Below are 16,863 nucleotides of genomic sequence, written 5' to 3'. Positions count from 1 at the left end.
ACACACCCATGGTTGGCCTGTACAGGCTGACTTGGACTCACAAGGCTCCAATAGCTGGGGGGCTGTTTAATTGTGGTGAAGGTATTCGGGCTGTATCCATCTTCATGTGCATGTGTGTAGATGCATAGCTACTTGAAGAGGGGCAGGGGGGAGGGAGTTGTATGTGGGTGTCTGAAAGCACAAGCTCTTGGCACTTTGTGTGTGAGGGTCAGCTCTACATAACATGCATCGTCTGGATACGGAATGATTCCATTTGTCACTGATGTTCTTATCTCACAGCCACATGATGACTGCCAGCATTTGAAACAGGATTAAAATGAAGCTGTAGAGGACTTTGGGTGAGGAAATAGCCCAATTTGTGCTCTCAACAATGCTGCCTGCCTATACCACTTGGAGCATCACTGTCATTTTCCTTCATCACAAGACGTTAGGACAACATCTTACACTCTTCTGGATTCCACTGTAATGTCATTTTCTCAGCCTGCTGCAATAGTCTACTAGGAAAAAACTCTTCCATTTAATGAATATGGTGCGGTCAGGAAAGTCAGTTAGTAATCACAGCCTCTGCTCTCAGTTCCACTGAGACAATTGGCTTTCAAAGGTTGGTTAAAGTATGTGGTTTCTGTGATCTCTTGCCACTGTTACTTGATGCTTCCAGCATTACAGAAAACTAGTAAAACATCCACCCAAAGATCGCATGGCATCCATGCTGATCTCATTATATCCTTCATTTTCTCATATCTTGCTTTCCTATTTTTTTTCTTGTCACTGCACGTCCCCCACTTAAAAAACCAAATTCTCTGTAGTGATAGATCATACACCTAGACACACTGAAAAATGGTTTAATTCTTCCTATTCTATTTCAGCAAAATAAACTCTGGGGTGAGACTGAGTGTGACTCAGAATGATTTGGGGTGGGAAGTCAGTGTGATAACTTGAGTGCTGAACCCACAGAGCACGTTCAATCCCTCATTTGCTGCCACTACCACTCTGAAAAATGTAGGTAGCTGTGCTAGTCTGTTTCAGCAAAAACAAGGAGTCCTGGAGCACCTTAAAGACCAACACATTTATTTGGGCAAAAGATTTCATGAGCTGGAGCCCACACCACATTCTGCTAGCACTGGTTTACAGTGGGCTGTGAAGAGCTGGAACTCTTGTGGGAGAGGCCACAGCACAGCTTTTCTCCTTTGCTCTAATTTTTTTGTTCTTCCTTCTCTATCACTAGCACTGACTCTAACTGCTTAGAAGACTGCACTTAGTTTAATCCCCGTCATTCATTGCCAAGGCATTTAGTTATCTTTAAACCCGTGAAAATTAGTTACTTGTGAGTAATTAGTAGGTAACCTTGCAGCAGTACTAATAAGTTGGTTGATTTGGTTATTTTAAACATACAAGCTGTTGGCAGGTGTTTGACTATTTAAAATTTTTCAAGGGCTTGGATAAACTGTCTTGGAACAGGAAGAAGGAGGTAAAAAATCCAAAATGGAAAGTAATCTTAAATCACAAGAAAAAGCCTCTGACTGACTTTATTGGTTTAACCACCAAGAATGTACAAGTCTTTCCAATATTTTTCTCTCTAGATTCAGTTAGGCATTCTGAAATACCTGTTTACTGTGATATGTATGTCAGATGCAATGTTATTAACTTTGTAACATTTTCACTACCTTTTGAAACACCTAGAAAGTTTTTGAGTTTATAAGTCTGTATTCTGAGGTTTTATTGAATAAGTCACCATGACAGACAAAGAAATAGGAATCTTCTTTCTAGCAACTCAAGCAGTACACTGGTCTTCCAGATTTGCGACACACTGTCTTAATAGAAATGTTTTCATGTTGTGGTTCAATCAAGACACTAACTATTGAAACTTCAGATTAGCATGGAGTGTTAAAGTAAAATGTTTGTACTTGGAACATGAATAAAAATAGAAATAAACTGGGGGGGATGGGGGGGACGGGGGACGGGGGGGGGGGGGGGGGGGACAGAGACTAACAGAATTGCCAGGCCCCTGGGCAATGTGTTTGGGGACCACTCCGCATTCCAGGAAAGGGCTGGACCTTGGGCCAAAGGAGCAGGGATGGAGGAAGCTAGCCCTTAGGGCCGCCCGGATCATGCTATGATGCCTGCAGTCAGTCCTTGGTGCTACCTGGAGTGCACCACCTGAGGCTCCAGCAGTGATTTTTACAGGGCCCAACGGTCCAGTCACTGCCACAATAGCAGGGGTGGCAGATCGGAGCCCTGGGGCAGTTGTCCCCTTTGCTCCTCACTGCTGGGCCAGAACGAAGCATTTAATTGGGTTTCAGTATTCAATGTTCCTGGTACTTGGTGGGAGGAGGTGGGCTATACTGTCTGTAAGAAATCTGGAGAGGCTGCTTGCCAGAGTCTTACAAACTTTCCTCCAGGCAACTTAAAGGCTGCTTTGTGGTGCCAGAGTGGTACAAAGTAGCCTTATCTGAGGTCGAGGTTGCACTGGACCTTGCAGAGAATGGAGTGGATCCTTGTGTTTTATAGCTTCAGCACCCATGCTGGTGTCAAATGTTAAAGATTTTCAAGCTATGAGAGCCCATATCAATATTGAAAAGTTGGGGGTAGGTGTTTAAAATTACCCTTTATTGTTTTCACACAATCAGACCCTACTGATGATCTAATGTTTATATTGAATTTTCCATTTCCACAAATCCTTAGAAAAGTTAACTGTTCTTAAAGTCAAAATAGTGTCTTAGTTTTTTTATAATTAGCAGCGCAGATAGTTGGAGTCAATGGAAAATGTCTATTATTCCCTGTAAGTTCACAGTAATTTCTTTGCCTATATAGTGATATCTCACCTCTATTCTTCAGTGACTGCCACTGTAAAAGCTTGCTTAGTTCTGTAAATTCTGCTTGGCTTCCTGCAGAGAAGTGGGCCATCCATAGTCACTGGCTGGTAGGCACCAGAATCCCGATGACTGAATTGTCATTGTCGTCTCAAAAGTTCCATTGATCTGGGACCCAAGTAATAGACTGCTAGACTGGATTCACACCTGGGTTTCCGGGCCTCTGCAGAGAACAAATACTTTCTACTTCCCAGGTAACAACACTTCAACATGGAAAGGAAACTGAGGCATACCTAGGCTTCATAAAGAATTATAAAAGTTCTAACTTGATCACATCCCCTCACTGGAATTTAAGAACCAATCCTACTTCAGCACAGGGTGATTAACTAGATGACCTCTTTTCAGCCCTACTTCTCAATGAGTCTGTGCTAGACTATCATGAGACTGTATGCAGAAAATGGCCTCTTCCACATTGGTCCCCAAAGAAACATTATTTAAAAATGGCATGTGACTTTGACTCATGTATTTCTCTACCTTATGGGTATGTTGCTAATAAATATCTTCAATGTGGTGAAAATCTGTGATAGTATTCAGCTGGCTCTTAAGGGACAAGAAGAGACGGAAATGTGAAGTCTATATGAACTCAGCATGGGGAGGAGGGGCACAGTATAATCCGCTATTATGAAAAACACCATCACCCCTCTCGCTCCCCCTACCCATGGCATCCTGTCCCTGAGGACTTGGCTTCAGGGACCACCAGAGGGCCTGGTGTCACTTGGCAACAGCGGTTTCTCTCTGTCATACACTTGCGCGTGCACAAACACCCCCCCCCCCCATGCTCCTCGTGGTGGCAAGATCCACAGGGAAGTGTAGTACACTGGGTGCATCCTCGGAGATGAGGTGCCATGGGGGAGGGGAGAGAGCAGACAGTGGCAGAAAGGGCCAGAGCTTGGGGGCCTGTAACATACACCCCCTCCCCTTCTCGCCCTCTGGGAGTGCCCAGCTGGCTTGTGCAGTTGCTTCAGCTGGGATGGCCTATGGACCAGGAGTTGAAACCCCTGTACTAGATGTTCTTTCTGACCAAGCAACCCCTTTTACCTGCCCTAAAATGTAATTTTACCGCTAGCAGCAAACCAGCTCCAGTGAGATGACCTCCAATTCTTTACACTAAGGTGAAAGTACCTCAATATATTCTTTCTAATTGCCCTTAGCATCGAAGAGGAGGAGGAGAAATTAATTCTGCAGTTTGGATCTACTTCCTTACTCAGCTTTGCACTCCAGTTTGTACTCCAAATAAGTTCTCATTTAAACCTTCCACAAATTTGCTTGATTGGCTTCAATTAAACTATGTTGAAGATATTATCACAACAAAGTCTTATTTTGTAATAAGATTTTTTTTTTAAGGTTTCAGCCAGGAAACCTCTCTATTTATATAAATGTAGTAAGCTTTTAAAGAATACACTTGCATACTTATATATGTTGACGAATATTTTGCAAGTCCATTACAATGCAGTCCTTTAATCATAGTAATGAGAACCACTGTCCCTTATCTCACCAATGTCTTTCAGCAGCAAGGTTAATGTGCATTATTTGGAATAGAAGAAAGTCAGTTCACTAATAAACTGTCTCTTGTGAAGTATTGTCTAGTGGTTAAAACATGAGTGTAGGTGTTAGGAATGGAGCAGAATTCTCTTGGGTCTCATTGATTTGTCTTTGGTCAGAGCAATTTAACTTCTGCCTTTACCATCTGCAAAATGGTGGATACAGTAATTACTGTAACATGTCCCAGCTTAACACGTTTTTGTAATAGCACAATTTTTTTAGGGACCGTTTTTCAAATAACATGACTATTCCCAAAATAACACGAAAACAATCAAGTGGAGGACTACTTTGTGCGGCAGTATAAGTTGGTGAAAATAGTGTTAATACACATAAGTGGATGAATACATGTGGTCACAGCGCTTCTCCCCTCACTCGTGTTTATTTTTGTTTTAACAAACCATGGTGACTTGGGTTTCTAGATATCTAATGTTGATGTTAATGACCCAGCACCAACAAAAAATTGACTTTACCAACACCACCTGAAACACAACCCCTATCTTTTCCATTATTTTTAATGGGAAAATTGACCCCGCATAGCACATTTTCACTTAGCATGAACATTTTCAGAAATGCATCTATAGTGTTAAATGAGGAATTACTATACTTCTACCTTTCCCAGGAGGAGTCGCAAGGCTTAATTCATTGATAGCTTCTCAGAGTGCTTTGAAAGTCAGATAGAATATTACATAGACAGTGGGAGATGATTATCCTGTGATAACACTGTATTCTAGTGACAGTAGCTTTTCAACCTGTTAGGGATGAAATTTCACCCTTAAACAGTTGATAAACAAATATCTCGTCCCACATTAAATCAACAAATATATGTATGTTGATAAAATCAACTCACATTGTTCTGATGTCATGGCGAAGGGCCTGGTTTGAGAGGAGTGCCTGTGTGAACAGATGTAAATAATACATAATCATGTGCTTTACAGGACTACATCGCTATTTTTGTCCGTGGATGTTTGCCACAATGTGCATGTCATCTCTGTTAATAGTTTCCTGTACCCTGAGATAAGTCTCTTATTCTGGCAACTTCCCAGAACGGCAATTGTTCATGCTAGACTGCTGGATATATACAGCTGAAACGGATTGTCCATGGCTGTGGTTGTGCAATTTTTGTTCCCCTAAACTTACTTTAGAAAGTCTCTTTCCCTCTTTATATACTATAGACCATATTCCAAATCCGCTTAACTGTAAACTCTTGATGTCACCATTCTGAGAGATGGTATAAAATGTGCTGGAGAATATATGGAAATGTGAAAAATGGATTCCCATGTTATGTTTCCTCAACCTTTGCTGGCATGCCTGAGATTTTAGGTACCTAAAGTAGGATTGTGCTTTTGTCATCAGATGCAACCTTTGGACATTCACAATGACATTGAGACATGGATTAAATATTTCGTTTATTTTTAGGATAAGCATTATTAAATGGTGGGACTACATATGTGGTAATCTTTTAATAGGAATGCATAATTATCTCAACAGATGGGCACAGAGATCTATCTTCCAGTGATTTGATTATACTCAGATGATAACCAGTTATCTGAGTGACAATATAAATAGAGGTATATGTGTATAAATGGCTGCTAAGAGGTGAGATTTCCTGGTATTTTTATTGAGATCTTTAACGATATCTTCTTTAAAAGATGATAAATGCATTGTGGAAAATGCAACTGAATTTTGGGACGGATCGGTTAATTTTTTTTTAAAGCTCATATACATAATTGCTCATGAGGTCAAATCCTGTAATCCTCCCACAAGCAACCCTCCTCCCCAGTTCAATTTTATAAATACTTTGTTTACATAAAGGGGAAATAGTTATGAAGTATGTAAAAAGCCTGGAGTCACACAGCAGTATGACCTCTCTCTGGAGCTAAGCAGTGTCAGCTGTTTGAGGAACATTATATTTGGCTATCACAAACTTAAACAGCTGGATTCCTGTGTCAGAGAATAAAGCTGCTTCAGATTTACTGGCTTCTTTACTGATCATGACTTGTCCTGGCCACAAAAGGCAACTGCATGTGCATATAAATGTGAGGTCCTAGCTGATAATGTTATGGCTAAATCCATGTCTGGCTCACTTGCTTCTGAGTCAGAACTATGGGCACTAGAGTTTGGGGCGCTGCGGTATATTTGCCCATCACACATATATGCTATTTCAAATGTGTGCTGAGTATGTGTTGAATCTCTGGGTCTCTGTTACATTATGCTATGCCCCACAATCCACTACAATTAGTTTTGGAGGTGGTTTTTTTTTTTTTTTTTGCCATAACTCCCTGTTGAAAATGCATACTGGTGGCTGTGGTCAGCACTGCCAGCCAGGCCACTGAAAGGCCAGTCAGTGGCACAGCAGAGCTAAGGCAAGTTCTCTACCTGTTCTGGCTCCATGTGACTACTAGGGAAAAGTTTGTAGATCTCTGGCTCCAAGGCATACAGGGGGTGAGGGACACTCCTCATGTGCCCCTGCCTCGAGCATGGGTGCTGTAGCTCCCATTGGCTGGGAACTGCAATCAATGGAAGTTGCATGGGCAATGCCTTTTGGGCAGCACGTATAGCCTCCCTGGCCCTCTGTCTTCATCCTACAGGAACCTGCCAGCCATTTCCCAGGAGCCACCTTGGTTAAGCACTGCAGAGACACCATGCCCTCTCCCACAACCCACCTGGAATTCTTCTGCACCCCAGACTCCTCATCCCTGGCCTCACCTCAGGGAGTGCACTTCCCCCAACCTGTCAGGTCTCTGCTCTGAGCCCTCTCCTGCACCCCAAACACATCATCCCTGACCTCACCCTAGTCTGCACCCTCCCACAGTGGAGCCCTCATGTGTGCACTCCTTGCACGTCAATACCCTGCCTCAGCCCCCTCCTGCAACTCAAACCCCTCATCTCTTCACCCCAGAGCCCACCCCTCTAACTGGAGGCCTCACTCCCTCCTACGCTCCAACCCTCTGCAATAGCCTGGTGAGCGTCAGAGAAGGGAGGATGTAATGAGGGGGTGGGGCTTGGGGAAAGATCTGTTGGAGGCCAAAAGTGTTTGGTTTTGTGCCCTTAGAAAGTTGGCAACCCTAATGAGGACCTGATACTTCAAAAGGGCCAAGCACCTGTAACTCCTACTGATTTCACTTGTGATATGTCTCGACTTACTTTCACTTTTGAAAGAAGATATGCAAATTTGGTAATTTGCATATCTTCCAATTGCTTTTTCGAAAGTTTTTTGAAAACAAGCAATTTAGCTGCAGTTCTTTTGGGGGGAAAAACCCCGTTTTTCGAAAATCTGTAAACCTCAACTTTGGAGGAAGAAGGTTCTTTTTCAGAAAATCCTTTTTTTTAGAACTATCTAAACTGCTTGCTTTTAAAAAAAGAAACGTTTGAAAAAGTGATCAGAAGAAGATATGCAAATTACCACCAAATTTGCATATCTTTCAAAAGCAAAAGTAAGTCTAGACGTGCCTTTACAGTTCAGAGTAAAAATTGGGTCCTGTGTGTCAGTTGTGGGGTTTAACATACAAAATGTGTTAAGACTAGATCTCCATTCTGATTCCCTGGTAGAACTAAAGGATGCTTGTTCCAGGACAGGCATTGCACCAGTTTTTTATTGTTTTATGTGCGTCTGCACAGATACCCGGAGACACAGGTACATACCTGGCTTTTGAAGTGCCACCAGGCTTATCCATCAGCCACTAATCATGGTGACAATGCTTGCATCCTACTCACATCATCTCGCTTCTACTTCTTTTAAAAAAATGATTTTTAAAAACTGTTGATTTGTGTTTGTCAATATTATTTGATTGAGGGCCTGATCCAAAGCCCACTGAAGTGAATGGAAGACACTTTGGTTGCAGTGAGCTTTGGGTCAGGTCCTGATATCACACACTTGTTCAAACATGAGCTTCAGGGGGTAGCCAAGTTAGTCTGTTACAGAAAGAAACAGCAAACAAATGGTCTGGTAGCACTTCATAGACTAACAAAACATGTAGATGGTATCATGAGCTTTCATGGGCACAGCCCCCTTCTTCAGATAACCGGAGTCATGACTAGGGGGATAACAGAGCTCAAAATAAATAGAGGAAGGGGGAGTGGCAGAGAGAAAGATGCTCTGTCGCCCACCCCCCCTGCTCTATACATAAGGTATCAGCAGAAAGGGTGCTAAACCTAAGTAGATAAAGATCAAAGTCAGTGGATAGATTGGTAAGACAGGAAGGATAACTGCTTTCTGAATGGTATCCTTCCTGCCTTACCAATCCATCCACAGACTGTGATCTTTATCTCCTCAGGTTTAGCACCCTTTCTGCTGATACCTTATGTATAGAGGGGTGGGCGACAGAGCATCTTTCTCTTTGCCCCCCCTTCTCTTCTCCTATTTATTTCAAGTTTTCTTATCCCCTAGTTATAACTCCGGTTATCTGAAGAAGGGGGCTGTGCCCACGAAAGCTCATGATACCATCTACATGTTTTGTTAGTCTATAAAGTGCTACCAGACCATTTGCTTGCTTTTGTTTAAACATGTGAGCCCATGACTGACACTTCCAATCAGGTTTAGGCTACATAAGCACTATCTCTTCAAAATTTGCATTATACGTGGCTCATGTAATTCAGAGATAGAAAGGCTTACTGTGTTAGTCTGTGCTGCTGCCAGTATGTGATAGGAAACAATGGTATATTTTTGAGTGTTCTTTAAATACCTAGGACTGATTTCACATTGCTAGGATGGGTAGCCAGTGGGATTTGTAGTGTTCTGAAATGTATTTGGTACAGGGAAGGGAGATGTATTTGTGCACCCTGCTGTTGGTGTCTGGTTCCTATCTTTAAGACTAAATTATTAGCCTTGGACTACAATTGTCACAGACCAAAAGCTAGATGTTTACTTGAACCTTTGGGCAACTGTTAAACTGGAACTAATCCAGTCTCTCAGAGCTTCCTATTTATCTGAAGAATTTGGAGTCCTTTTTAAACTACAATAAAATTGGACAGTTCGATTAAACAAGTGATGTCCAGAAAGCTTAGTATTTATCCATGTCAGAATACACATCGAAACATAATAAAACCTTACCTTGACTCACACTATTTTTCCTGATATAAGGTGTCAGAGGCTCCCAAAGAAATAAGAAAACATTGTATGCTCTGAGGGTCATTTAAAACATCCTGAACACTTATCTCCTGGTTATGAAGAATAAATTAAAATATACCATGTGTTAGGGTGTGGGAAATTTCTGGCTTTATGTAGAACTATATATTTGCTCTCCCATCCTCCCACACACACACATTTTGCCCCACATAATAAAGGATTATGTTTCTAATAAAGGCAATTAAATCACTTGAGAGCTTGGGTCTTGAGGATGGTGTCATAAAAGAGTTTGTGTCTATTATCCATTCTGAACTGGAGACATGTGTGGTGGATTGAATAACAGAATCCCCCCCCCCCTTGGATTGACCCCTAATATGCTGATCATGCCACTGTCCCTCCACCCTGTCTTCATATACTCTAGGGCTCCCCACCACACTGTTCTGCTAGGTCAGAAGCTCTGGTCTCCTCCAAGCAAGGCAAAGAGTTAGGGATACCATCCCTCTGCAGAGACAGTGACTGAATCAGTTCAGTTCCTGGAGAGCTCAGATACAAGGGCTAAACACCTAGGAAACAACCCTAAGGAGGGACCAAACCCACTAACAAATTCATCTTACTCTTTGTAAAAAGTTGTATACCATGAAAGCTCATAAGGACTGTCCACTTGATCAATGAAAGCGAGAGATGCAGTCATTGCTTCCTTTTTTCTGCCAGGTAACAATAATTTACACTAGGCTTGATAATAACAAACAGTGTGTTTCATTAAGTACAAAATGTAGGATTTAAGTGGTTGCAAGTAAAAACAGGCAGATCAAAGTAAGTTACTAGATTAAAAAAATACACTAGCTAGTTCTGTTCCACTGTTACCTGATCTAAGATTACTTATGAATTTCTAGTCTCAGAGGGGTAGCTGTGTTAGTCTGAATCTGCAAGAACAACTATAAGTCCTGTGGCACCTTATAGACTAACAGATTTATTGGAGCATAGGCTTTCGTGGGCAAAGGCCCACTTCATCAGATACATCTGATGAAGTGGGTCTTTGCCCACAAAAGCCTATGCTCCAATAAATCTGTTAGTCTATAAGGTGCCACAGGACTTCTAGTTGTTTATGAATTTCTAGTTACTGCCTTAAGGGTTGACAGGTCCTTTGTCCCAGGATCAGGCCCAGTATTTCATTATTCTATGATTGGGAACCCTGATGTGCACAGCTGCAACACTCACTATAGGGGCTCTTGTATATTTACAAATTTAGTTTAATACATTTAGCAGTCACAAACTCCCCAACTTCATAATATAGGGAATGTACATCTACATTTCCATACCATGTGCTCGCACCATTCCTTCTAGGACAACTTGAGGTGCTAGTCATGATCTTCCTCATAACCTTTGCCATCTCCATCATCACCAGTGGCCATCATTCTGGCACCTCCCAAGGACTACTTAATCATCTCCTATCACCACTAGGCTGGCATGCCACATTTATAAGTTATGTTGGCACACTGGCATTGCTATGTTTGATGCATATTAGGTAGAGGATGCTTCCTTTTCTCCTATTTGTATTTCCTTACCTTACTAATGAGACTTTTTCCTGTAGGTCAATATATCATCCCTCCCCCAGATAACTATATTATTATGTCAACTTGTTACCATTGGTCTTCTGTGGTCATCTGTCATATTTGTTATTTCTGTTCTATCCAGTTATTGTCTGGTCTTAATTGGTTATTTTAGGTTTTTCTAAGGAAAGATGTACCTGCTAAGTTTGAAGATATTCTTGGAAGCTCCTATGCCATTGATGGTTGCTTTACCTTGGTAAAAGGTCCCAAATGTATGCATACTTTGCTGTCTGCATGACAGGTCGCAGGCATGTGCATGCTAGCTTTGCCTTAACTCAATATACAGGGCACGACATGTAAGTCTCATGCATTACTGCCAATATAAACCTACTGTAACTTCTTATAAACATAATCAAAGCCATAATAAAACCTATATATTTATAGGCAGACAAGCAAACAGGTTTGCCCTATAAGCTACAACTAAGAAACTTGGTATATGTAAATTCTTACCCTACACAATTGTTCTTATCTCAGGTAAAGAGCTTTGTTACAGAGCAACTAAGAAAAGAAGAGATTAAAACAGAGGAAAAAATGATAACTCTAGGCACAGCTTAGAGTATAGTGAATGTGGGGAGGGAGACACATGGATTTCTCACATGGATTTCTCACAAGTTTTCCAAACAGCAAAATAGTCAAGATCAGGTTATTTTTCTTTAATTATATGTTTTCTCTCTACTCATGATTTATACTGATCTGTACCTTAAAGCCCAGTCCATTCCCATACCAATATTTCTTGTAGGCATTGTAATTCTGGTTGATTATTTCATCTTGTCCCTCCAGCTGCTAACTTAGAACTCACACAAAGAAAAAAGGGCAGCAAGATTTAAATTTCAGCACTGTATCCCAATGGTTCTTCTGGCCCCCTGCCATCCCCCTGCGTTTAAGCCTTTAGTTACCGAGTGCTGGCCAGCACTCCTCCTATCCATCACAATGTCTATATGGTATGTATAATATCACATAGTTTAAAAATATATTAATCTCTTGACCTTCATGCTCTCTTAGGTATCTTTCTCCTCTTCCCTTGCTCCTTCATATACCTAGCACATTTCAGAGTCTCTTCTCATTTCCATGTCACTTGACAGTTTAATTTCAAAATCATTTTTTTGGTTCCCAAGAGTGTGTGCTAAGACATTTATGATTAAACTTTCCTGACATCATTTTTTATGGCTTTTTGCTGATGTTACTTTCATATATCATACTTGTGGGTAATGTCAGTGGGGACCAAATCACAGGCACTCTGAATCTAAACACCTGAACCTCTGCTGCTTGAGCTAAAGGAATAGGTCCATAAGGAGACTTTTATAAAACTCTTAATATGTTCAGGCATCAACGCCGTATACTGAGTTACTGTGGATTAAACATACCTCCAGCACTAGAGGGGAGCAAAGATATGTCATCACTAGTGTGTTTAATCTTAATCTTTAATCAGGGGAGTGTGTGTCCTGAAATCCAATTGACACCAATGCATATCCTTGTATAGGCCACCAGTTGTAATTCCACCCTTGGTTAAATAATCTGCTAGAGTTGCAACTGGGACTACTTGAGCCACAGGCCTCTACTGCTTGAAACAAATGACCAAGTTCATTAAGCTGACGCACAACACTACTCTTACTGGTCAAGTATACATTTGTCCCTCTCTAGTGGCTGGATCACACAGGCTTGAATCCACTATTGTGACCCAGTTAATGAACCTACTCCATAAGTCCTGGGTTTGGTCCCTGCACATGCCCCGTTTAGGCATGCCAACTAACAGAGGTGGAGGTACGGGGGGCAAAGAGAGCAACTGTCCCTGGAAATTCAAAGGGCCTGGGGCTCCTGGCTGCTGCTACCACTTCTGCAGCAGCAGCTAGAGCCTCAGGTGCTTTAAATCACCTCTGAGGCCCGCAACTCTAGAGCTCTGGGCAGTGCTGGGGGGGGGGGGAGGGAGAGGGCAGAGGCTAACCCCAACCCCACCCCTTTTGGGAGCTCAGAGCTGGGCCCACCTTCTTCCTGTCCAGAGGCCCAGCAAATCTGTCAGCTCCCCTTTGTTAAAAGTTACATTAGTAGTGAACAGTTACAAGCATTTCAATATTTGTGTTGATATAAGCCTATTGCAGCTTTTTAACACTCTATACCTTCCAGTAACACATCTTCCAGTAACATTTATTAACCTATACATGGTTGGCAGTACAACTCTGAGCAGTGTGTGGGGCAGGGAGGGGTGGTTCTTTTTGCCAGAGTAATTGTGTAACTACCACCAAGGCGGATTTGAACCTGGGACCTTAGTCTAGAAGCCTCTACCCTCTGAGCGAAAAGCCAGCTGGCTCCCAGTCCATGCTGTAGAGGTCTCTTGGTCTTAACTGTTGCAGTGGTCTAGGTGCCACTTGCAGTACTCAGTAACCACACTAGGGCTATGTCTAGACTGCAGGCGGATCTTTCGATAGAGGAAATCCGCTTTTTCGAAAGAGAGCACCCAGCGAGTCTGGATGATCTCTTTCGAAGTCGGCCTCTTTACATTGAAGAACGCCTTCTTTCGAAAGAGGAACTTTTGAAAGAAGGCGTTCTTCCTCGTGAAACGAGGTTTACCGCCATCGAAAGAAAAGCCACGTTCTTTCGAAATAATTTCGAAAGAACGCGGCTTGAGTCTGGACGCAGGGGAAGTTTTTTCGGGAAAAGGCTACTTTTCCCGAAAAAACCCCTGAGTCTGGACACGGCCTAGGTGTGTGGGTTACAATTGGACCATATACAATATTGTTCCTTTAACTATGAATTAATAACTGATGTCAGGAGTAAGTGGTGAATTGAAACTACTTTCACAAAAACTGCATAAAATGCAGCCATATACAGTAGTATGAAATGCTTTTTTAATACAAATTAGAACTGAAAATGCCAGAAAAAATTATCTATATGCTGGGGGTTTCTGCAAGGAAAGCTAGACCAAGGCAGGGTGGATAAAAGAAAACAGCAGAGCGAAAGAAGAGGAGAATCCCAGACAACATTGTGTGTGAGTCAAAGATTGATGAATGCTGGGGAGCGAGCTTAAAGGTCTGGAGGAAAAAAACTAATTCAGAATTGACAATGAAGATAATGTAGGATAAAACTCAAATCACCCACAGTGATGTTCAAGTACCCATGTCTGCAGCCCTATGCTGTAAATGGTCCTTTTTCTTCCCCCCTATCATTAGAAAACAAAAGTGTACTGATTGATAGTGCTTTTTCTCTTCTATAAATGTACTAGAGGATTTGCCCAGGGATGCTCAGGTCTCTAACTCAAATGCGTTTTGTTTTTTCTTCATTTAAATTATTCCTGTAGGGTGGGACTGGAGATGAGGGTTTCAGTATGCAGCCTGCCCTCGAGAGAGAGGACAGCTCCAGTAGACTCTCACACAGCAGCTTGGGGCAGTTGAGAAGTGCCTGTCCATGGCCACTGCAGCTGCAGTGGGCGCAGCTTGGGGAAGGGTGCATGGGGGACAGACAAACAGACTCAAAGTCCATGAAAAATATAGATAGCTGTCCCTTTCTCTACCTCTCCCTCCTGCTGTCCCAATGAGGTTATAGCTGTCCCAGCCCCCATCTCTGGCCCCTTGCTGCTTCCCTGTGGTTATTGTACAGGATACTGTAATCACGTGTCTGAATGTAAAATGTTCCTTGCTTCAACCAGCCCTGAAAGAGTATATGCCAGAGAGAAACTTGCCTCTCTGAAGCAAGACTAATAAATTTGGGTTAGCTTCAATGGGGTCATGTAGTTTTGAATCAATAACTTTTTATTATGAGTTACAATTCTCCCTCCGCTCTGGATATAACCCTTCCCAAGCCACTACAAGTGCACAAAGTTAGAAGCTGTTCATGCTGTGCTAGAACATTAGTTACCCAGAGCCAGGTTGGACAAGTGACTGCTAAAAGGCTCAGATATCTTTCCATAATTATTAGCTCGGTGGTAAAGAGCAATACCCAAGCAGATGATAGCAACATTACTATGGAACTACCTCTTAAGTGACAAGGAAAAAATGTAAGCATGCATAATATTTCCAGGCAGGCAATTAAGTCTGCTTTGGCCAACATTTTATTTATGTAATTTATTAACATTTCTGTATCCTAGGAGTTCCATTTCCTCTTGTATCTGCTGAAGAAAAGCTAGGATATGCTCAGCCTCGCTACTCATTGGGCCAGATTATTATGCACTTGCCTAGACTGGAGAGATGCAGAACTGTATTGCCAAAGGGGGGAACTAACCAGAATTGTGACACACGAACTTTATCTGTGCACAAGAGAACAGCAACATCTCTTACAGCACTCTCTGGGATTCATTACATGACGCTCCCATTTCCGTGGGCTGGTGCAGAGAGAAAAACATAGGGGCACCTCAGCGGCCTAAGCAGGGAGCACGCACAGCATGATCAGCCACTGAAGCTTATGCAGAAAAGAGATGAGGCTTCTTGTATTCTGCTTCTCTTCCTTGCCCATTCTTGTTGACAAAATTTGGTTTGTTCCTACTTAAATGTGATTTGGTCCATTATATAAGATAGTAAATCCAATCCAAGCTTCTCCAAAATTCAGAGGTACTCAGGGTCTGAGAACTTTTGGTGAAGTCCATCTCTATTTTTATTGCAGCCGCGTACAGCCCCATGTGGTGTTTGTCAAGGGAGCATCATGTCTGACTGCTGTGTTCACACTTGCCTAGATCTGGCTGTTTATATACATTGGATAACTATTAGTGTCACAGTAGATTGGATGGCCCCAGAAGTTCAGAGGGGCAGGCAGAGAATGAATGCTAAACATTAAAGTTAGCCTTTCAACATAGGCAAGATATGTCCTGGCATTAGTGCTAAGAGCATAAAATTTGCTACAACCAATCAAGCCTTTTGTTCATCATATCCTGAATTCTGCTTCTGGCAGTAGCCAATAGCTGGGTGCTACTCAGCAAGTAAGAGTTTGGTAGAACTGATGTAAAAGTTGCTCCCATGATTAATGGGATGCTTCTGGACTGGTAGGTGTTGGGGAAATGTCACTCGTTTGTTATACATTCAGCCTTAGAACTTGAGAAGTAGAATTATCATACCTGGTAGGTAATTCAATAATAATAGAACTTATCCTATGTTTCTGTTAAATCATGATAGCTGATCATGTTAAATCATGTTTTGACTTTTCTTTTCATGGTATTGTAATTCAGTCAACGATCCCCTATACAGCTAGTCATAATACTGGTATTTGAAGTGAACAATATATTTATAAAAGTAAGTCCCTTTTCTCTTTAAAGTTTGAGTTCACATGGACTATATTTTCAATACTTTATTTGCCACTGACAATTATTTATACACTCCTTTCAAACAATTATTTTCTTCAAGATAATTAATTTGGTCTTTCCTGGGGTCTTTGTAATATGCTATTTGCAACTTAAATTGCTTTATGGGGAGCCAAAGTCACTTTGTCACACTGTATATCTTGCATGAACATGCATATTCACTGGAGAACAAAAGCATTTGCATGTGAACAAGCATATTTGCACAAGTACAAGCTTCCTTGCTGACATCTATATGATCAAAACTTTATCCACTTGGTCAAGAACAGCAACTAAAAGGAGGTTGTACTGTTGAATAATATATTCAAAAGTACTGTCCACAGAATTCTCCCAGATGTATTCTTGTTAATTATGTACAGTAACAATGTAAGTGTCTAGTCTCATCTGCTGTTGTAAATGAAAAGTATACTATAGCAAATACTTTAACTGTTTCTAGTGATAGAAGGTTGGCTGTGAAGAACAGAGTATTATATAAGAAAAAGCACACCTTACTTATGA

The 16,863-nt window shown here is 41.7% G+C and overlaps 1 protein-coding gene and 1 long non-coding RNA gene across 18 annotated transcripts in view; one reads left to right on the top strand and one right to left on the bottom strand.

Moving 5' to 3' along the window:
- Positions 1 to 16,863, bottom strand: part of B3GALT1 (beta-1,3-galactosyltransferase 1) — a 364,445-nt gene that overhangs the window by 72,950 nt on the left and 274,632 nt on the right. For 3 of the 17 annotated variants that reach the window (XM_075933539.1, XM_075933543.1, XM_075933548.1), the window contains one exon: positions 2,823 to 3,033. The exons of 10 other annotated variants lie outside the window; for them this stretch is intronic. The gene's annotated coding sequence lies outside the window, so the exon portion shown is untranslated. Of the gene's footprint in view, positions 1 to 2,822; positions 3,034 to 5,022; positions 5,162 to 5,259; positions 5,304 to 16,863 lie in introns of all 17 variants that reach the window. 4 more of the 17 variants (XM_075933535.1, XM_075933542.1, XM_075933537.1 and 1 more) reach the window with 3 other exon arrangements.
- Positions 1 to 16,863, top strand: part of LOC142830184 (uncharacterized) — a 98,212-nt gene that overhangs the window by 26,246 nt on the left and 55,103 nt on the right. The gene's annotated exons all lie outside the window — the stretch shown is intronic.

This window comes from Pelodiscus sinensis, chromosome 7 (assembly GCF_049634645.1).
Source record: "Pelodiscus sinensis isolate JC-2024 chromosome 7, ASM4963464v1, whole genome shotgun sequence".
Lineage (NCBI taxonomy): Eukaryota > Metazoa > Chordata > Testudines > Trionychidae > Pelodiscus > Pelodiscus sinensis.
This window is presented reverse-complemented; position numbering and strand designations above follow the sequence as displayed.